The sequence below is a fragment of the Triticum dicoccoides genome, chromosome 7B (genome assembly GCF_002162155.2).
Source record: "Triticum dicoccoides isolate Atlit2015 ecotype Zavitan chromosome 7B, WEW_v2.0, whole genome shotgun sequence".
NCBI lineage: Eukaryota > Viridiplantae > Streptophyta > Magnoliopsida > Poales > Poaceae > Triticum > Triticum dicoccoides.
This window is the reverse complement of record NC_041393.1, coordinates 354,341,945-354,364,349: the sequence shown is the minus strand read 5'-3', so window position 1 is coordinate 354,364,349 and position 22,405 is coordinate 354,341,945.

Here is a 22,405-nt window from a genome sequence, read left to right as displayed (position 1 = left end):
ATCCAGAGGCAGCATCGATCGGCTTCAGTTAGCAGCACTAGCGAAGGAATCGCTGGATCAGGTTCAGTTAACAGCCATCGATCGATCGCTCGGGTTCAGTAACGTGTAGCCTGTAGTGCAATCGCTCAGGTTCAGTAGGTGAACGCCTCTCTCGGGTTCAGTTAGAGCCCAACGCCTTGCACCCACACGCGTGCGTGTACAAGAGAAATGTGCAAACCTCCGTGCATCGCTCGGCCCGACCACCCACCGTAACCGAGAACACCCTAATATTTTCCTCGCCCTTGCTTCTACCATGGTTTTTTCCATCATGGACGGCCCAAAGAATGTCATGCAGCTGCATCTCCGGCCCGCCCAGGACAAAAAGCCCATTTTCTGTCATGATTTTTTGTCATAGAAGTAGGAGCCCACCACATACTGGGTTTTGTCACAATTATCGTCATAGAAGTGTCATAAATATGAAAGAAAAAAATTTTGTTCGGCCCAAAATGTCACGGATGTGCCTTTTTTGTAGTGTATAAATCTTCATCCCAAGCCACAGAATCCTCACTCCAAGAAGCAGAAGTTCAAGGCTGATGACTTCTTTGCTGAGCATCATTTCTTATCAGATATCAATCCTTATGATGCTGCTCGCCTTCGCCGCAAGCGCTTCTGGACTGCTTTTCAGATGAACTTTTATTCCTCGCTGCTGTTTGACAAGGACAAAGTATTTGCCCATGAGCATCTTCCTCATGTGGATATGGAGTCACTTCTGTGCTTTACTCCAGTCCTCGGTGTTCTTCATGATGCAAGGCTACTCAACTTCTGCATCGACATCTGTGATTGGAAAAGAGCTAATTCTTCAGTTCTATGCCACTCTGCATCTGACAGGCAATGTTGACGATGTGAATTCATGGGTCTTGGACTGGATGACTTAAAATACTCATCACAAAGCTCCAGCCTCTGAATTGCTTCATGTCATCCCAGTCAGTCCGCCCACTGAAGGAGCACTGAAGCTATATTAGGAACCTGAACTATCAAATCATCTGATACAAGGGCTGATGAAGCCTTTGAAGGCTGGCCAAGCGCCAAGGACAAATTTCCTCATCAAAGATCTGATGTATGTGCCAAGGACTGTCTATCGCATTATGGCCAAAACCCTCAGTCCCATTAAGCGCAACAAATCTAAAGAAGATAAAGTTGTTGGCATCATGAAGAACTTGCTTTTCAACATCATGCATGGTATTCCAATCAACTATCATGATTTCTTCATTAGGACTCTGTCCAATGCTACTTTATCACCTTTTGAGTTGAAGCCTCACGCTCCCTGGATCATGAAATTCATCAGATCAAGGTCTTCAATTCACTACAAGGCTGACTTTGAAAATCATCTCGGCTATTTGCCCCCGATTGAGGTCCTCAAATGAACCATTTCCTCAGCTAATGAGAAGGGCAAGGCTGCAGTTATTGATGAAGGCACTCGTCGTCTGGATGGACAGTTTTGAAAGGCAGCATCCTACTCCACTAATGATGACTCTGCCACACATGATACTGCTGCAAATGCTTCAAAGCAAAATCCTCAGGCAATAGCTCCGCGTGTGATGACTGATCATGCGTTGCTTCTAAGTCTTCATTAGAAGGTGGACAGAAATCACAAGTGGGTCAAGCATCAGTTTGGTGCTATTCTTCACAACATGATAGTCACTCAAAATACTGTGAAGAAGAATCACTATTATCTGCATCAAGTCTTCGACGGCACTTGGGCTATTCTTTCACATGTCTACACCAATGATGAACTCAAGAAGATGGACTTCCAACAGGACTTTGACTAGTCTCAGCCACCTTTGAAGAAATTTAGTAAGGTCAAAGTTCCTCCGCTGGTCGTCAACTCATATTCTTCATCGCACGATACGGATGTAGCTGAAGATTTGGACGATACTGCAGCAGGCCCTACAACAACGGACGACCCCAACAATGCTGGCGCTCCTCCATCGACATCATGTTGATATTCTTCAGGGGCGTTAGTCCTCACTTTTTGTCCCTTTTGGTCATTTGATGACAAAGGGGGAGAAATTTGAGTTAGTATTCAAGCGGGTCTATATTTGGGCTTTTTTTGCTAAGTTACAACTCTCGCTCTTCTGAAGTATTTGTTGGATCGAGTTGTAAACGTAAGTCCGATGGTGGCCTGATACTTCTGCTCTGTTTTCCGCACGCTATTTCCTCATATATGTTAGTGCACGCATGCTGAATTACATCAGTCACCATATTTCATCACGCATTTCAAATTCTTCATTCGATATGTTAAATGCGTGTATGAATTACAAGATATAGGGGGAGACATCCATAATTCTACTCTTCAATGTGCATTGCTCTTTGGAAGCTAATTCATCACATATGCACATCTTCAGGCAGAGTTCTTCTATATCTTGCAATCAAATTCCTCAATATTGAGCACTTTCAATTGATATGTTTATCCCCATTGAAAACTTAACCTATTTTTCATCGATCACCAAAAAGGGGGAGATGGTAACTATCTAGTGCCCCTTAGTGATTTTGGTATATTGAAGACTTATAGGTTAAGGGACTAATAAATTTGTGAGTGTACACAGGCTCTATAAGTCGATGAGGAGTTTGATATTTACGATGAAAGTCGACCCCTAAAAATGTATGTCTTCAGCTGAAGGCTTTGGTTTTCCTGAAGATTTTGGAAGTGAAGAAATTGGTGTGACCTTGAAGACTTGGATATTCATGCAAGGATTATGAAGCGTGAAGACTTCTATTTTCGTAGTTTCATTTTCTCTTTCTTGAGTCATAGGAAACACCGTACTGTTAAAGGGGGTCGAGGTAATACTAAGGAAACTAATTTCCAAGTGATGCTCATCTCAAAATCCTACACCTACCCAATCCTTTCGAGTGAAGCCATTGGAAATCTCATATTAGTTCAGTCAATTTCTTCAGTGACAGAGACGAAGATCTTCTGTTCTCTGAGGAATTTGTTCTGACTGAGGAGTTAGGAATTCGCCAGTGCGGATTGCCTACACAGTGAGGAACATGATAGCCCTAAGGAATTCGAACCTCAAATATCCGACCGTTGTTGTGCTATGTGCCAGCTGTCTAAAATATCTACCCACCTAACGGTCATATCATTGCAGGGCATTTATGTCTTATCATGTCGGACTGCTCCCTAGGTTATAAATAGCCGCCCCCTACAACCACTAGCTGGTTGGCTGATCCGCGAGAAATTGACACTTCTCATTAAGACCATCCCATACTCCGAGGACTTTGAGCAAAAATCATCGAGTGAGGAAAACCCAAACCCAAACACCTACAAACCAATAGTGATTGAGCATCACTCAAGAGATTGTTCCTGTGTGGAGATGACGCTTGTTACCTTTGAGGACTGTGTATCCTCCAGACGGTTAGGCGTCATGGTCTGAGCATCCAAGAGGAATTGTGGATCGCTGATTGACCAAGTCTGTGAAGGTTTGGAAGTTACCTGAAGACTTACCACGAGTGTTGGGCGAGGTTTGTGTGTATTTAGCTCAAGGAGAATACGATGAGGATTGTGTGTCCGGGACTGTGTGTCCTTGAGTTTAAATACTCAGCTGGTCCAACCAGACGTATAATTTTCACAGCTGTTGGAACTGGTCTACCAAATCATTGTCTTCACCAAGCCAACTGGTTCTATTTCCTCAACCCTTCCATTTCCTCACTCATGTGTTGATGAACCTGATCATTACTGTTTGAAGATGTTGACTGAAGACTTTCTCTATTTCCTCAATCCAATTTCTTCAGTCACATAGTCTTCAGCCTGCTTATCCTATTGTCATGCTAGATGTACTCTATGCTTGTTTTCATTTCATCATGATGACTATGTTGTTGCTCTGTTTTGTTTATACCTGAGTACTTATTCCGCCGCTAGTGTGTCGTTGCTTAGGAATTTCTTCACCTAGAAATTCCTCAGTGGTGAATTTGTAAAAATTGCCTATTCACCCCCCACTAGTCGATATAACGCACTTTAACTTTTGGTACTTGTCTTCCTATAAAGGTTCCTGATCTAGGTTGGCCGCCACGCAAATCAGAAATTGAAGATGGTGCTTCTAAAGATCAGGGGCAACACACTAATATCTACAGAAATTCGAGTGACATGCCACTATTTGCCATGGTGTTGAGGTAAAACTGCATGCCTTCTAAATTTATTCATGGCCTTGATTTCTCAAATCAGAATGAAAGGGCTTTATCTTCAATGTTTTTAAGGCGGTACGGCGAGGCAGGCGCTGGGGGCACCTCACTGCCTAAGCGCTAAGGCATAAGGCAAGGCAGACGCCTTAAGAGAGTTCTAAGCAGTAGAATATAGTATAATTTGGAAGGCAACTTGACTGGTTGGTGTCAGCGTTCTGGATACGAGGGTACCCAGACTTGCCTGCCTGCAGCCCACGGCATGGCTCCATCGACGGCCTGGTACGGCCCAGCTTCAGCATCAACAACTCAAGACCCTCATGAGGGGCCAAGCCTCACGAGGCGGACAATGCCAAGACCTCCAAGGGGATCGGCCTCCCCAGGCTGGCTCTCGAGGAGTGGAGATTTTTATGCAAGATGCACCTTGCGATGTTCGGCTGACATGAGCCATGAGGGCCAAGGCTAGGCGGGCGCTAGTGGGCGCAGAGTACCAGCTTCCTCTTCGGTGCAAGGGAGGCAAGCAACAGGTGCGGAGTCCGATGAATCAACCAAAGGTTTCCATTCTAGTGCAACAAGACCAAGACCGCAAGGACGACAGGATGGATGTCACCGCCGAGCCCACCGTAGCATCATGACCAGAGGCTTTTGCAGTACCACTTTAGTCAGGATAAGATGTCTTTGTTGTCTCCCTTCAAATTTGGCCGTTGTGGGATCCCTTCCCGCCCACATTTGGGAAGAGGACCAAGGCCAGTATAAATAGGACCTAGCCACCACCATAGAAGGGACAGAAGAAGAAGGAGAGGGAGGGAGGAGAGAGGATCGGATCCATTCCACCCTCACCACCTCACCAGCTCACCCGAGCTCAAGAACACGCCTCCTGAGGTTGTTCTCCATTGTACTAGTTCTTCCTCAGCCCCTCAAGGCAATCCACCACAAAGCAGAAGTAGAGTTTTACTCCGCAAGGTGACCCGAACCTGGGTAAACTGTCGTGTCTTTCTTTTCCTTCGAGCACGACGCAGTAGGTTGTGAGGTTTGCGAGTTGGCAGGTTGGGTAGGTTGAGATCTCCACACGCGCCCCAGAGTTCGAACCTCTCAAGGGTTTGTGGAACCCAAAATCTGACATTTGGCGCGCCAGGTAGGGGTGTGTCAAAGATCTGCCGCTTCATCCGCCACATCCCGCCACTGGCTCCGATGGCAGGCGCTCCCCCGTCGACTGGGCCGTCGTGCAGCTTTGGGGGAGCCATGGGCCTCCACGCTTTCACCCTCGCCTTGCGGCGGGTATAGTGGCCACCCAAGTTCAGGCCAGAGATGTTGCCCCGCTACGACGGTGCGGCGGATCTGGCTGGCTTCCTCCAGGCATACGAGGAGGCAGTCTGGGCAGCCGGCGGGGACGACAAGGTGATGGCCAACTGGATCCCCATGGCCCTCGTGGGCGTGCCACACGTCTGGCTGCTCAGCCTGCCGGAGTTTTTTGTGGCCTCCTGGGAAGAGCTGCGCGACCTGTTCATCAAGCACTTCACGGCACCGGTGCCTCCCGCCGTCGCAGCTCTCCTGGGTGGCTTGCAAGCGCCACCCTCCGACCGCCACATTAAGCAGTTCTACCACCAGGTAAGCACCGCCCAAGTGAAGTCGGGGGATCCCCCAGGCTGGGCAGCGCCCAAGGCTGACCTCACCTTCAGCCAGGAAGATCACCCCGCTACCATGGCGGGAGCAGGCGCGCTCCCGATGCTCTGCACCCCCACCATCTACAACGTGGCGGTCACCAAGACCCTCATCGACGGTGGAGCCGGCCTAAATGTGCTCTCCGTGGAGGTGTTTGGCTTGCTTCACGTGCCTCATGGCAGACTCCGCCCCACAAAGCCTTTCTCCAGGGTCGGTGACGGTTCCACCAGCCCCCTGGGGCAAATCCACCTTCCCGTCACTTTCAGGAGGCTCATCGCCTTCGACATCGCCTAGATCGACCTACCATACAACGCCATTCTTGGGTACCCAGCCCTGGTCAAGTTCATGGCAGCAACTCATCCAGCCTACAACCTCATGAAGATGCCAGGTAGCAGCGGTGTCCTCACGGTGGCAGGGGACACCAAGGACGCGATGCAGTCCCTTAAGCTCGCCTTCAGGACTACGTCGTCCGTGCAGTCGAGCGAGAAGGGGAGCCCTGAGGCTCTGGGGGCTGAACCAGCCAAGAAGAAGAAATTGTTTTCCCAGGGCTGAGCCGAGATGAAGCAAGTGCCGGTTGATGAGGATGGAGCATCAGACGTCATCTTCACCATAGGAGCCGGCCTCCCCGCGGACCAGGAGAGAGCGTTGGTCAGCTTCTTGTGCGCCAACAAGGAAGTGTTCACATGGGAGCCCAAGGACCTAGTCAAGATCCCAAGGGGGATAATCGAGCACCACCTGAGGGTGTGCCTAAATGTGCGCCCAGTGAATCAGAAGGCCCAACAATAGTCCACTGAGAAGCAGGCGTTCATCGTCCAAGAAACCCGCAAGCTGCAGGATGCCGGTGTCATCTGGGAAGTACGGTACCCGAAGTGGCTGGCGAACCCAGTCATCATCCCCAAGAAAGGAGGGAAGGAGCGCATGTGCGTCGACTTCACCAACCTCAACAAGGCTTGCCCTCAGGATCCCTTCCTGCTCCCGCGCATCAACCAGATAGTCGACTCCACCATTAAGTGCGACCTGCTGTGCTTTTTGGACGCCTTTTCGGGCTATCACCAGATCAAGATGGCAGTGCAAGATGTAGAGAAGACAGCGTTATTGACCCCCTGCGGGGTGTACTGCTACACCTGCATGCCTTTAGGATTGCGTAATGCTGGGGATACCTTCCAGCGGCTGATGCACATTGCCCTGGGCTAGCAGCTCAGGAGGAACGTTGAGGCCTACATTGATGACATAGTGGTGAAGTCTCGGGAGGCAAAGACCCTGATCGAAGACCTGAAGGAAATGTTTGCCAGCCTACGCAAGGTGGACCTGAGGCTTAACCCCGAGAAGTGTGTGTTCGGAGTCCCCTCTGGCAAGCTGCTGGGTTTCCTAGTATCGCAAAGAGGAATTGAGGCCAACCCAGAGAAAGTCAAGGCGATAGAAGATATGAGCCTGCCACAGATGCTCAAGGAGATACAGAAGCTGGCGGGCTGCGTGACCTCACTAGGGCGCTTCATCTCCAAGCTGGGGGAACATACCCTCCCGTTCTTCAAGTTGATGAAGAGGAAAGAGCCATTTGAGTGGACCCCTGAAGTTGATGCAGTCTTCCAAGACCTCAAGAGATACCTAACTAGCCTACCGGTGACGATGGCGCCGCGCCCTCTCGAGCCCTTGGTGCTCTACTTGGCCGCCACCCCTCACTCCACTAGCGCTGCTCTGGTGGCGTTAAGGGAAGGGCGCTCGATCAAGGACCCTCAGCAGGGTGTTTCGTCACCAAGCAAGGTGCAGCAGCCTCGCGATGGCGCTCCTAAGGCTTCGGCTGACCCGACAACCAATGTCCCTCCTGAGGCTCAAGCCGACTCTTCTGCCGGAGGGGCTCCTGAGGCTAAGGCTCACGAGGCGTGGCTGGTGCGGCAGATGATGAGGTCCCTAAAGGTCAGCATGCTCAAGAGACACAAGACCCAGCCAATACCTCCTCCCTCGTCAAGCATCTGGTCTACTTCGTCAGCATGGTGCTACGGGAGGCGCGAGCGCGTTACCCCATGCCCAGAAGCCTTTTCTCGCACTCCTCGTTGCCTCCCGAAAGCTGCGCCACTTCTTCCAGGGTCACCCCATCAAGGTTGTTTTAGCCTACCCACTGGAGAGGGTGCACCGGAGCCCTAACGCCGCCGGGGAGGGTCGCAGAGTGGAACATTGAGATTCAGGCGTTCTAGCTTGAGTTCAGCACCACCAGGGTTATCAAGGGCACGGCCCTCGCAGATTTCATGGCAGAGTGGACAAACGTCCCAGACCGTGGAATGTGCGAGGATCGCTCCCTCTTGCCCGGAGACGAGGCCCCGAACGGGTGGATCATGTACTTCAACGGCGCATTCGCACGACAGGGTGTGGGGGCTGGAGCCGTCCTCACCTCACCCGCCAAGGACAAGCTCTACTATGCTATACAACTCTGTTTCCACCAGGGTGAAAAGGTATCTAACAACATTGTAGAATACGAAGGCCTACTCACCGGCCACAGGGCCACGGCTGCACTGGGAGTGAAGCGTCTCACCATCAAGGGCGATTCCCAGCTCCTCATCAACTTCTCCAACAAGGAGTACATCCCCAAGGATGAGCACATGGAAGCGTATCTGGAAGAGGTACGTAGAATCGAGAAACGGTTCTTGGGCTTGGAGTTGCAGCACATGCCACGAGGTACGAACAAGGAGGCGGACGACATTGCCAAGAGGGCATCCCGGTGGCTACCTCAGGAGCCAGGAGTGTTTGAGGAACGACTCTTCAAGCCATCGATCGCTCCCCCCACTGCGGCACCGGCACCACCTCAGGAGGACCTACCCCAAGCACCAGCAAAAGGCACCGTGGCCTGCGGCCCATCCTCAGGGGTCCGCCTGCTCCTCGCGCTCGAGCCTTGGGAGGGGTGGTGGACCGAGGAATTCAAGATGTACCTGCTTAAGGGGACCTTGCTGGAGAAGGAGGAGGATGCCGAGCGCGTGGCTCGCCAGGCCACCGCATACTGCATCTGGGGCAGTGAGCTGTACTGCAAAAGGCCCAATGCCGTTTCTTTATGATGCATCTCCATGGAGCAGGAGCTTGAGCTGCTGGCAGACATATAAGGTGGGGACTACGGACACCAGTCTTGATCGCGCACCCTCGTGGGCAAGGCGTTCCGTAGTGGGTTCTATTGGCCCACAACACTCAACGACGCCATAGAATTGGTGCGCTCCTATGAAGCCTGCCAGTTCCACGCCAAGCAGATCCACCAGCCCGCACAAGGCTTCCAAACTATCCTGCTTACATGGCATTCATGGTCTGGGGGCTGGACATCTTGGGGCCATTTCCCCGAGCGCCAGGGGGCAACCGCTACCTCTATGTTGCCATCGACAAGTTCACCAATTGGGCGGAGGTAGAAGCCGTGCGCACCATCCCAGTCGGGTCAGCAATCAAGTTCATCAAGGGCCTCGCGAGCCGGTTCGGGATTCCTAACCGCATCATCACCGACAATGGCTCGCGGTTCACTAGCAACCTTTTCAAAACATACTGTGCTAACCTTCGAACGCATATATGCTACGCCTCAGTGGCACACCCCAGGAGCAACGGCTAGGCCGAGCAAGCCAATGCAGATGTCTTGAGAGGCCTCAAGGCAAGTACCTTCAAGAAGAAGCTCGAAGCCTGTGGCAGGGGCTGGCTCGATGAGCTCTAGTCCGTGCGGTGGTCCATCCGCACAACCGCGACCAAGCCGACTGGCGAGACACCATTCTTCCTCGTCTATGGAGCTGAAGCGTGTTCGACGAGGCACGATAGGACGCCGCGTGGGGGATGGATCTCGTGTTAGGAGAGGAATGCCGCCGTCAAGCCTCGCTCCGAGAGGTAAGGTACTAGCAGGCGCAACGGCAGTACCACTGTCGTAGCATCCGCCCCAGGACGCTTGAGGTGGGTGATCTTGTCCTGAGGCGGGTGATCTCCAGGGAAGGGATGCACAAGCTCTCTTCCATGTGGGAGGGCCCGTTTAGGATTGCCCATGTCTCCAGGCCTGGCACCACGCGCCTGGAGACACTGGACGGGATCCCCATCCAGAACGCCTAGAACATCCAGCACCTCCGGAACTTCTACCCATGAAGCAAGGCTCCAGCCTATGAATGTCTCTGCTCATGACACTCTCACGTAATAATGAGTGGGGCTGTACACGCCTAGAGTCTCCTGAGCGCCGCCCTGGGGCCTCACGGGGGCTCCCTCCCACGTCCTAGTGGCAGCACTTAGCTCCACGCTGGTGAGAAGACTAGACTAGGTGTCGGACGCGGCTATTCATTTGCTTCCTTTCCGAAGTTGTTTTGCAATCTTTTAGTGATCTTTAATGGAATTTGGAGTTTTGTGCTTTGGTCCGCCAAGTTGGATTTTCTCTCCTCTCGTTTCGCTCGTTCTTAGCCTGGGCCATGAAAGGGCGGCAGTTGCCCATCGCTCTTCCTTGCGCACCTCGCGTGTGGGGGCTAGGAAGGTGTGTGCGCACGGGCCCGCCCTCGCACAAGCACACCTCGTCGAACCCCGTTGCTCAGTGCTTCCGCTTTATGATCCTCGCGAGGAGCCCTCGATCAAGCTAATGGGCATCAGTGCCCTCTCATGTTTGTGCCCCTCGGGCAGCGCGACGCGGTGCATTAAGCCACAGCTAGACCTACGGCAGGGGGCTCGCGCAACGAAGGATGAGGTTCTCGCTAAGGTTTCTCTTCCTTTAAAACAGCTCTGTAGCAGCTCTACGGCATCTCCTGAGGCCTCTAGCACCTCCCGAGGCCGGTGGCCCCCGAGATGTCAGGAAAGAGGGCTCCACTAGGCGTCAAGGGTCACGCCCCCGCGAGATGGGAAGCTGCCGCAAACATGTCAAGCTAAGTTACTTGTCTACCCAGAATACAAATACCACAACACAGTATTAAGATAACAAGCATAGCATAAAGGGCATAACTGCCATAGTTCATTACACACCCCAGTGGGGCACCCTACTTTTTTCAAATTGCAGAAGGAATGAAAGGTTAAACAAAAGCTGCCCGCAAAGCCACGGCAGGTCTTGAGTCCATGTTCGGCAGCCCCGAGTTCAGGCCGGGCTCTCCTCCTGCTTCACCGAGGCGTGGTGGCGAGACGATCCGCCGCCTCCTGATACGTCTCCTAGGTATCTACAATTTTTGATTGTTCCATGCTATTATATTACCCGTTTTGGATGTTTGTGGGCTTTACTTTACACTTTTATATCATTTTTGGGACTAACCTACTAACCGGAGACCCAGCCCGAATTGCTGTTTTTTTGCCTATTTTAGTGTTTCAAAGAAAAGGAATATCAAACGGAGTCCAAATGGAATGAAACCTTCGGGGGTGATCTTTTTGGAAAAAACGTGATCCAGAGGACTTGGAGTGGAAGTCAAGAAACAAGCGAGGCGGCCACGAGGGTGCTAGGTGCGCCCCCTAGGGCTGGGTGTGCCCCCACCCTCGTAGGCTCCTCGAGCATCCACCGACCTACTTATTCCTCCTATATATACCCATGTACCTCGAAAACATCAGAAGCGACCATGAAAAACTATTTCCACCGTCGTAACCTTTTGTATCCACGAGATCCCATCTTGGAGCCTTTGTCGGCGCTCCGAGGGGGAATCGACCACGGAGGGCTTCTACATCAACACCATAGCCTCTCCAATGAGTTGTGAGTAGTTTACCACAGACCTTCGGGTCCATAGTTATTAGCTAGATGGCTTCTTCTCTCTTTGAATCTCAATATAAAGTTCTCCTTGATCTTCTTGGAGATCTATTCGATGTAACGCTTTTTGCAGTGTGTTTGTCAAGATCCGATGAATTGTGGGTTTATGATCAAGTTTATCTATGAGAAATATTTGAATCTCCTCTAAATTCTTTTGTGTATGATTAAGTTATCTTTGCAAGTCTCTTCGAATTATCAGTTTGGTTTGGCCTACTAGATTGATCTTTCTTGTAATGGGAGAAGTGCTTAGCTTTGGGTTCAATCTTGCGGTGTCCTTTCCCAGTGACAGCAGGTGCAGCAAGGCACGTATTGTATTGTTACCATCGAGGATAAAAATATGGGCTTTATATCATATTGCATGAGTTTATCCCTCTACATCATGATATCTTTCTTAATGCGTTACTCTGTTCTTTATGAACTTAATACTCTAGATGCATGCTGGATAGCGGTCGATGTGTGGAGTAATAGTAGTAGATGCAGGAATGAGTCGGTCTAGTTGTCACAGACGTGATGCCTATATACATGATTATGCCTAGATAATCTCATAATGATTCGCTTTTCTATCAATTACTCGACAGTAATTTGTTCACCCACCGTAATACTTATGCTATCTTGCGAGAGGCCACTAGTGAAACTTATAGCCCCCGGGTCTATCCCTTATCATATAAGCTTTCAATCTACTTTTATTTGCATCTTTACTTTTCCAATCTAAATAATAAAATACCAAAAATATATTTATCTTATCATATTATCTCTATCAGATCTCACTTTTGCAAGTGGTCGTGAAGGGATTGACAACCCCTTTATTGCGTTGGTTGCGAGTTCTTGTTTGTTTGTGTAGGTGCGTGGGACTTTTGAGGAGCCCCCTACTGGATTGATACCTTGGTTCTCAAAAACTGAGGGAAATACTTACGCTACTTTGTTGTATCACCCTTTCCTCTTCAAGGAAAACCAATGCAAGCTCAAGACGTAGCAAGAAGGAATTCTAGCGCCGTTGCTTGGGAGGTCTTCGCTCAAGTCAAGACATACCAAGTACCCATCACAAACTCATCTTCCTCGCATTACATTATTTGCCATTTGCCTCTCGTTTTCCTCTCCCCCACTTAACCCTTGCCGTTTTATTCGCCCTCTCTTTCCCAATCTCCTCTCTCTTTCGCTTACCTTTTTGTTTGCTTGTGTGTTGGATTGCTTGTCACTATGGCGCAAGATAATACCAAATTGTGTGAATTTTCCAATACCAATAATAATGATTTCCTTAGTACTCCGATTGCTCCTCTTAATGATGTTGAGTCCTGTGAAATCAATGCTACTTTGCTGAATCTTGCTATGAAAAATCAATTCTCCGGCCTTCCTAGTGAAGATGCCGCTACCCATCTTAACAACTTTGTTAATTTGTGTGAGATGCAAAATAAGAAAGACACGGATAATGATATTGTTAAATTGAAGTTATTTCCGTTTTCACTTAGAGATCGTGCTAAAGTTTGGTTTTCGTCTTTGCCTAAGAATAGTATTGATTCATGGAATAAGTGCAAAGATGCTTTTATGTCTAAGTATTTTCCTTCCGCTAAGATCATCTCTCTTAGGAACAATATTATGAATTTTAAACAACTTGATCATGAGCATGTTGCCCAATCTTGGGAAAGAATGAAATTGATGATTCGCAATTGCCCTACCCATGGTTTGAATTTATGGATGATCATACAAAACTTCTATGCCGGATTGAATTTTGCTTCTAGAAATCTTTTAGATTCGGCCGTGGGAGGCACGTTTATGGAAATCACCTTAGGAGAAGATACTAAACTCCTTGATAATATTATGGCTAATTAATCTCAATGGCACACCGAAAGATCTACTAGTAAAAAAGTGCATGCTATAGAAGAAATTAATGTTTTGAGTGGAAAGATGGATGAACTTATGAAATTGTTTGCTACTAAGAGTGCTCCTATTGATCCCAATGATATGCATTTGTCTACTTTGATTGAAAATAATAATGAATCTATGGATGTGAATTTTGTTGGTAGGAACCATTTTGGTAACAATGCTTATAGAGGAAACTTTAATCTTAGACCGTTCCCTAGTAATTCCCATAATAATTATGGAAAATCCTACAATAATTCCTATGGCAATTATAATAAGATTCCCTCTGATTTTGAAAATAGTGTTCAAAAAATTATGATCTCTCAAAAGAATTTTAATGCCTTGCTTGAAGAAAACTTGCTTAAAGTTGATGATTTGGCTAGGAACGCTGATAGACTTTCGCTTGATGTTGATTCTTTGAAACTTAGATCTACTACTCCTAACATGATATCAATGGGTCTCTCAAAACTCTGAGAATTTCCATTGATGAGTGCAAAGAAAGAACCGCTAGATTGCGTGCTAAGAAAGATTGCTTTGTAAAGGCGTGTTCTTCTAATTTCCATGAAAATAATGATGAACATCTAAAAGTTATTGATGTGTCCCCTATTAAATCTTTGTTTTGCAATATGAATCTTAATAATGATGGGACTGGAGATGAGTCAACTTTAGTTAAAAGGTGTCCCAATGATTCAGAGTTCTTAGATCTTGATGCTAAATTTGGTAAAAGTGGGATTGGAGAGGTCAAGACTTTAAATAGCATTGAACCCACTATCTTGGATTTCAAGGAATTTAATTATGATAATCGTTCTTTAGTAGATTGTATTTCCTTGTTGCAATCCGTGTTGAATTCTCCTCATGCTTATAGTCAAAATAAAGCTTTTACCAAACATATTGTTGATGCCTTGATGCAATCTTATGATGCAAAACTTAATTTGGAAGTTTCTATACCTAGAAAACTTAATGATGAGTGGGAACCTACTATTAAGATTAAAATTAAAGATCATGAGTGTTATGCTTTGTGTGATTTGGGTGTTAGTGTTTCCATGATTCCGAAAACTTTATGCGATATTCTAGGTTTCCATGATCTTGATGATTGCTCTTTATATTTGCACCTTATAGATTCCACCATTAAAAATCCTATGGGAAGGATCAATGATGTTCTTATTGTTGCAAATAGGAACTATGTGCCCGTAGATTTTATCGTTCTTGACATAGATTGCAATCTTTCATGTCCTATTATTCTTGGTAGACCTTTCCTTAGAATGATTGGTGCGATTATTGTTATGAAGGAAGGGAATATTATATTCCAATTTCCATTAAGGAAAGGCATGGAGCACTTTCCAAGAAAGAAATTCAAATTACCTTATGAATCTACCATGCGAGCTACTTATGAATTAGGTGCCAAAGATGGCACTACCTAGATCTATCCTTGCTTTTATGCCTAGCTAGGGGCGTTAAACGATAGTGCTAGTTGGGATGCAACCTAATTTTATTTTTGTTTTTTGTTTTTGCTTCTGTTTAGTAATAAGTTTTGCATCTACCTTCTGTTTAGATGTGTTTTTATGTTTTAATTAGTGTTTGTGCCAAGTAGAACCTATAGGATAACCTATGGTGATAGTTAATTTGATTCTGCTGAAAAACAAAAACTTTGCGCGCACGAAAATAATTTCAGTAATTCTCAGAAACGTGATTTTGCGTTGATTCTTGTTTCTATAGATCAATAGACAAATTTCCCAGGCCTTACTATTTTGGTAGGAGTTTTAGAGTTCCAGAAGTATTCGAGAGTTACAGATTGCTACAGACTGTTTTGTTTTTGACAGATTCTGTTTTTCGTGTGTTGTTTGCTTATTTTGATGCATCTATGGCTAGTATGTAGGGGTATGAACCATATAGAAGTTGGAATATAGTAGGTTTAACACCAATATAAATAAAGAATGAGTTCATTACAGTACCTTATGTGGTGGTTTTTCTTTCTTGCACTAACGGAGCTTATGAGATTTCTTGTTGAGTTTTGTGTTGTGAAGTTTTCAAGTTTTGGGTATAGATTTGATGGATTATGGAATAAGGAGTGGCAAGAGCCTAAGCTTGGGGATGCCAATGGCACCCCAAGATATTCAAGGATAACCAAAAGCCTAAGCTTGGGGATGCCTCGGTAGTCATCCCCTCTTTCGTCTTTGTCTATCGGTAAGTTTACTTGGAGCTATATTTTTATTCGCCACATGACATGTGTTTTGCTTGGAGCGTCTTGTATGATATTAGTCTTTGATTTTTAGTTTATCACAATCATACTTTCTGTACACACCTTTTGGGAGAAGCCCACTTGATTAGAATTTATTAGAATACTCTATGCGCTTCACTTATATCTTTTGAGCTAGATAGTTTTTGCTTTAGTGCTTCACTTATATCTTTTAGAGCACGGCGATGGCTTAATTTTGTAGAAATTATTGATCTCCCATGCTTCACTTATATTATTTTTTAGAGTCTCTTAGAACAGCATGGTATTTTCTATGGTTATAAAATTGGTCCTAGAATTATGGGCATCCAAGTTGGGTATAATAAAAACTATCATAGAAAGTGAATTGGATGCTATGATCAATTTGATGCTTGATAATTGTTTTGAGATATTAGGATGGTGATATTAGAGTCATGCTAGTTGGGTGATCATGAATTTAAAGAATACTTGTGTTGAAGTTTGTGATTCCCGTAGCATGCACGTATGGTGAACCGCTTTGTGATGAAGTTGAAGCACAATTTTATTTATTGATTGTCTTCCTTATGAGTGGCGGTCCGGGACGAGCGATGGTCTTTTCCTACTAATCTATCCCCCTAGGAGCATGCGCATAGTACTTTGTTTTCAATGGCTTATAGATTTTTGCAATAAGTATATGAGTTCTTCATGACTAATGTTGAGTCCATGGATTATATGCACTCTCACCCTTCCACCATTGCTAGCCTCTCTTGTGCCCTGCAACTTTCGCCGGTACCATACACCCACCATATACCTTCCTCAAAACATCCACCATACCTACCTATTATGGCATTTCCATAGCCATTCTGAGATATATTGCCATGCAACTTTCCACCATTCCGTTTATTATGACACACATCATTATTGTCATATTGCTCTAAGTATTGAGTTGTAAGTAAATAAAAGTGTGATGATCTTCATTATTAGAGCATTATCCCGGTGAGGAAATGATGATGGAGACTATGATTCCCCCACAAGTCGGGATGAGACTTCGGACTTTTAAAAAAAAGAGGCCAAAGAGCCCACCAAATAAAAAGAAGGGGGGAAGGCCAATAAAAAAAGGGAAAGGCCCAAAAGAAAAAAAAAGGAAAAAAAGAGAAAGAAGAAAAAAATAAAATGAGGGGAAAAGAGAGAAGGGACAATGCTACTATCCTTTTTACCACACTTGTGCTTCAAAGTAGCACCATGATCTTCATGATAGAGAGTCTCCTATGTTGTCACTTTCATATAATAGTAGGAATTTTCATTATCGAACTTGGCTTGTATATTCCAATGATGGGCTTCCTAAAAGTGGCCTAGGTCTTCGTGAGCAAGCGAGTTGGATGCACACCCACTTAGTTTCTTTTGTTGAGCTTTCATACATTTATAGCTCTAGTGCATCTGTTTGATGGCAACCCCTACTCACTCACATTGATATCAATTAATGGGCATCTCCATAGCCCGTTGATACGCCTAGTTGATGTGAGACTATCTTCTCCTTTTTTTGTCTTCTCCACAACCACCATTCTATTCCACATATAGTGCTATGTCCATGGCTCACGCTCATGTATTGCGTGAAAGTTGAAAAAGTTAGAGATTAAAAGTATGAAACAATTGCTTGGCTTGTCATCGGGGTTGTGCATGATTAAATACTTTGTGTGATGAAGATAGAGCAACAGCCAGACCATATGATTTTGTAGGGATAACTTTCTTTAGCCATGATATTTTGAGAAGACATGATTACTTTGATTAGTATGCTTGAAGTATTACTATTTCTTATGTCAATATGAACTTTTATTTTGAATCATTTGGATCTGAACATTCATGCCACAATAAAGAAAATTACGTTGAGAATTATGCTAGGTAGCATTCCACATCAAAAATTCTGTTTTTATCATTTACCTACTGGAGGACGAGGAGGAATTAAGCTTGGGGATGCTTGATACGTCTCCAACGTATCTATAATTTTTGATTGTTCCATGCTATTATATTACCCGTTTTGGATGTTTATGGGTTTTACTTTACACTTTCAGATAATTTTTGGAACTAACCTACTAACCGGACGCCCAGCCCGAATTGCTGTTTTCTTTTGCCTATTTCAGTGTTTCGAAGAAAAGGAATATCAAACGGAGGCCAAACGGAATGAAACCTTCGGGAGCGATCTTTTTGGAGCAAACGTGATCCAGAGGACTTGGAGTGGAAGCCAAGAAACAAGCGAGGCGGCCATGAGGGTGCCCGCCCCCCCCCCCACCCACCCTCATGGGCCCCTTGAGCGTCCACCGACCTACTTCTTCCACCTATATATACCCATGTACCTCGAAAACATCAAAAGGGACCACTAAAAACTATTTCCACCGCCGTAACCTTCTGTATCCGCGAGATCCCATCTTGGAGCCTTCGCCGGCGCTCCGTCGGAGGGGGAATCAACCATGGAGGGCTTCTACATCAACACTATAGCCCCTCCGATGAGTTGTGAGTAGTTTACCATAGACCTTCGGGTCCATAGTTATTAGCAAGATGGCTTCTTCTCTCTCTTTGAATCTCAATACAAAGTTCTCCTTGATCTTCTTGGAGATCTATTCGATGTAACTCTTTTTGCGGGGTGTTTGTCCAGATCTGATGAATTGTAGGTTTATGATCAAGTTTATCTATGAGAAATATTTGAATCTCCTCTGAATTCTTTTATGTATGATTAAGTTATCTTTGCAAGTCTCTTCGAATTATCAGTTTGGTTTGGCCTACTAGATTGATCTTTATTGCAATGGGAGAAGTGCTTAGCTTTGGGTTCAATCTTGCGGTGTCCTTTCCCAGTGACAGTAGGGGCAGCAAGGCACGTATTGTATTGTTACCATCGAGGATAAAAAGATGGGGTTTATATCATATTGCATGAGTTTATCCCTCTACATCATGATATCTTTCTTAATGCATTACTCTGTTCTTTATGAACTTAATACTCTAGATGCATGTTGGATAGCGGTCGATGTGTGGAGTAATAGTAGTAGATGCAGGCATAAGTCGGTCTACTTGTCACGGACGTGATGCCTATATACATGATCATGCCTAGATACTCTCATAATGATTCGCTTTTCTATTAATTGCTCGACAATAATTTGTTCACCCACCGTAATACTTATGCTATCTTGAGAGAGGCCACTAGTGAAACCTATGGCCCCCGGGTCTATCCCTTATCATATAAGCTTACAATCTACTTTTATTTGCATCTTTACTTTTCCAATCTAAATTATAAAATATCAAAAAAAATTATCTTATCATATTATCTCTATCAGATCTCACTTTCGCAAGTGCCCGTGAAGGGATTGACAACCCCTTTATTGCGTTGGTTGCGAGTTCTTGTTTGTTTGTGTAGGTGCGTGGGACTTTTGAGGAGCCTCCTACTGGATTGATACCTTGGTTCTCAAAAAGTGAGGGAAATACTTACGCTCCTTTGCTGCATCACCCTTTCCTCTTCAAGGAAAACCAACGCAAGCTCAAGACATAGCACCTCCCTCGATCCGAGCTGGGCGGTGCAGACTTTGATAGTAGCCGCTGCTACTTGAGCTCTCGCCTGAGGAAGAGCTGCCGCTGCTGGAGGAGGTGTGGACATCGTCAAGGCCAAGCTCACCCTCGTCGCCGGCGCGGCCGATGTCAGGGCCAAGCTCATCGTCACTGCCCTCCTCTAGGCAGCACCCCGCACAGCGGCCGTCTTCCCTGAACACCCGCATGAAGAGGGTCGCCACGCCATCATACTTGAAGTGGAGGGTGAACCTCCCGAGAAGGCCTCGTGCACGGGCAAGCGTCTGCCAGCCGCGGGTCAGGACCATGCTACCCGCAGCGGTGACCTCGATCCCCACCCATGAGGCCCTGGTGCAGTAGCCGTCGGCCTGGAGCCAGAGGCCGTCAAGCCCCGAGGTCGGCAGCTCACCGGTGAAGAAGCATGGGAGCCAGAACGAGGTGCCGGTGGGCCTCTCCGACCACACCACAAACTCTAGGAGCACATCCATCAAGGAGAAGCGCACTCGAGGAGGGCGAGCGACCATGGCGCGCCTCCGCTCGTCGTGGGGGCTGCCCCGTGGTCGGTGGCCCCCGCCGCAAGAATAAGCTCCGCCACGAACGCCAAGGAAGACTCCGGGCCTGGAGAAGCGCACCCGCGCCCCCTGGGGCCCGCCGCCGGGGTCGCGGCATGCTTGCGGGGACGACCGCGACCCCTCTTGGGTGGAGGCAAAGGTGGTCCCTCCTTAGGAGCCTACCCTTTCTCAGTAGCCGAGAATCTCCTCGTCGGCGCCATGGATGCTATGGCAAGGTGGAGAAGAAAGAGGGACGAGCAGCAAGAAGATGGAGGAAGAGATGAGCGAGGGGGCTCCACCCCTCCCCTCATTTATAGCTGGAGGGAGGCCAACCGCCAACCTCCACGATCCTGCTTAATGATGTTCTTCTGCATGCAGCATCGACTCTTCAAGTCAGACGGATTTCAAGGCAGCGTGGGGAAGTGGAGACGCCCAGGTCCCATCAATCGCCACGCTTTGTCCAAGGCCGCAGGTGGTTAGGGCCCGCGGCGCTCCGCACTTGCCCTTTGGCTTCGCCCAGAAGCCAAGTCCGAGCGTGCATTGGGCCCGGGGGCTGCTATCGGCATTCTGGATACGGGGGTACCGAGACTTGCCTGCTTGCGGCCCACGGCGTGGCTCCATCCACGGCCTAGTACGGCCCAGCTTCAGCATCAACAACTCAAGACACTAGCGAGAGGCCAAGCCTCACGAGGCGGACGATGCCAAGACCTCCAAGGGGATCAGCCTCCCCAAGCTGGCTCCTGAGGAGCAGAGATTTCTATGCAAGGTGCACCTCGTGAGGTTCGGCTAACGTGAGCCACGACGACCAAGGCCAGGCGTGCACCAGCGGGCGCGGAGTACCAGTTTCCGCTTTGGTGCAAGGGAGCCAAGCAATAGTCATGGAGTCCCGAGGAATCAACCAAAGGTTTCCATTCTGGTGCAACAAGACTAAGACCGCCAGAGGTCACCGCCGAGCCCACCTGAGCGTCACGACCAAAGGCTTTTGCAGGCGAAGACCACTTTAGTCGGGATAAGATGTCCTTGTTGTATCCCTTCAAATTTGGCCGTTGTGGGATCCCTTCCTGCCTACATTTAGGAAGAGGACCAAGGACACTATAAATAGGACCTAGCCAGCACCATAGAAGGGAAAGAAGAAGAAGGAGAGAGAGGGAGGAGAGAGGATCGGATCCATTCCACCCTCACCACCTCACCAGCTCACCCGAGCTCAAGAACATGCCTCCTGAGGCTATTCTCCACGGTACTAGTTCTTCCTCGGCCCCTCGAGGAAATCGACCACAAAGCAGGAGTAGGGTTTTACACCGCAAGGTGGCCTGAACCTGGGTAAACTGTCGTGTCTTTCTTTCCCTTCGAGCTCGACACGGTATGCTGTGAGGTTTGCGAGTTAGCAGGCTGGGTAGGTTGAGATCTCCGCATGCACCCCAGAGTTCGAACCCCTCAAGGGTTTGCGGAATCCGAAATCTGATAGTTGGTGTTGTACTAAGGATTAGGAGGAGGATGAGGATCTGATGGAGAGGAGGAGGAGCCGCTGGAGAGGAGGAGGTGGAGGAGCTACCAGAGAAGATCTGCTGCAGAGGAGGGATCAGATCTGCTAGAGAGGAGCCACTCGGGAGAGCAAGTGGGAGCAGCGTGTGGACTGGGGTCTGTTTCTCTCCCTCTCTCTCCCCTCTTACCTGTTGGTGCCAACAGCCTCCTCTGTTTCCTGCCAGAATTGTGTTTCTCGCCTAAGACTGCTCTCCTGCCTGCATGGCAAGCTTAAGGTATCCAATATGGAGCAAGGGACCAACCTGGACGCCTAAGCAAACGCCTCAGACGCTCTAAAGGTTAAGGCGGATGCCTTACACGGGCACCTAAGGCAAGCTGGATGCCCTGGCTAGGCAACACCTTAGGGACGCCTTAAAAATAATGTTTCTCACAAATAAATGCAATTAAGCTTACATCCTATTTTTGCGTTGAACAAAATGTGTTACCATGTTAGCTTCTGAGCAAGCTACAGTTCTCTTTGTTTGACTAGCCATGATATTACCAAAGGTCACAAATAAGTTGATTTTGATGTACCCCAACGGTGGGAAAGAGATATTAGATGAGTGGATTTTACATACCCCCATGTACCTTCAATTTAGAACATTCAGTTTGCATCAAGATCCATGCTATCCTTGTATATAAATTTCTCTTTTTTATTTCTTCCAAACAAGAGAACATTTGACCTTGAAACTTTGCAGGCCAACTATACACAAGTGCCACTCTTTTGTATAAAATATTTCCAGTTTTTTAATGAAACTTAAATTTGTCAAATTTCAAATTTTGAATGAGTTGTACCCTTGAAATTTTGCAAGTCAACTATACATAGCCGACATGGCTAATGAAGCCCCCATCCCGTGTCGCCTAGGGGATGCATAAGTTCACGTTCATGGGTGTCGATGATGATGCCAGAGGGCATGGACTGTGGCATACCCTCTGGGGGCCTTGGTGATGTGCACGACAACGATGGCATGCTCCTCAGGGACTCCCCCCTCTCCTCTCGCAGCCGCATTGCCCCTGCGGGCGACCAGCTGCGGTGACCTCCACCTCCTCAAGCACCCCCTCTCCCCTCCCTTCCCGCCGCTGGCGCTGGCGCCCGCGGCCAGCCTAGCCCCGGGGACGCTGGTGGCGACGTCCCCTCACCTTCCCCTCCCGATGGCTCTCTGGTGTGGGGTGGAGCTGCACCGGGGGTGCTCCTAGGCGGCGGCGGTC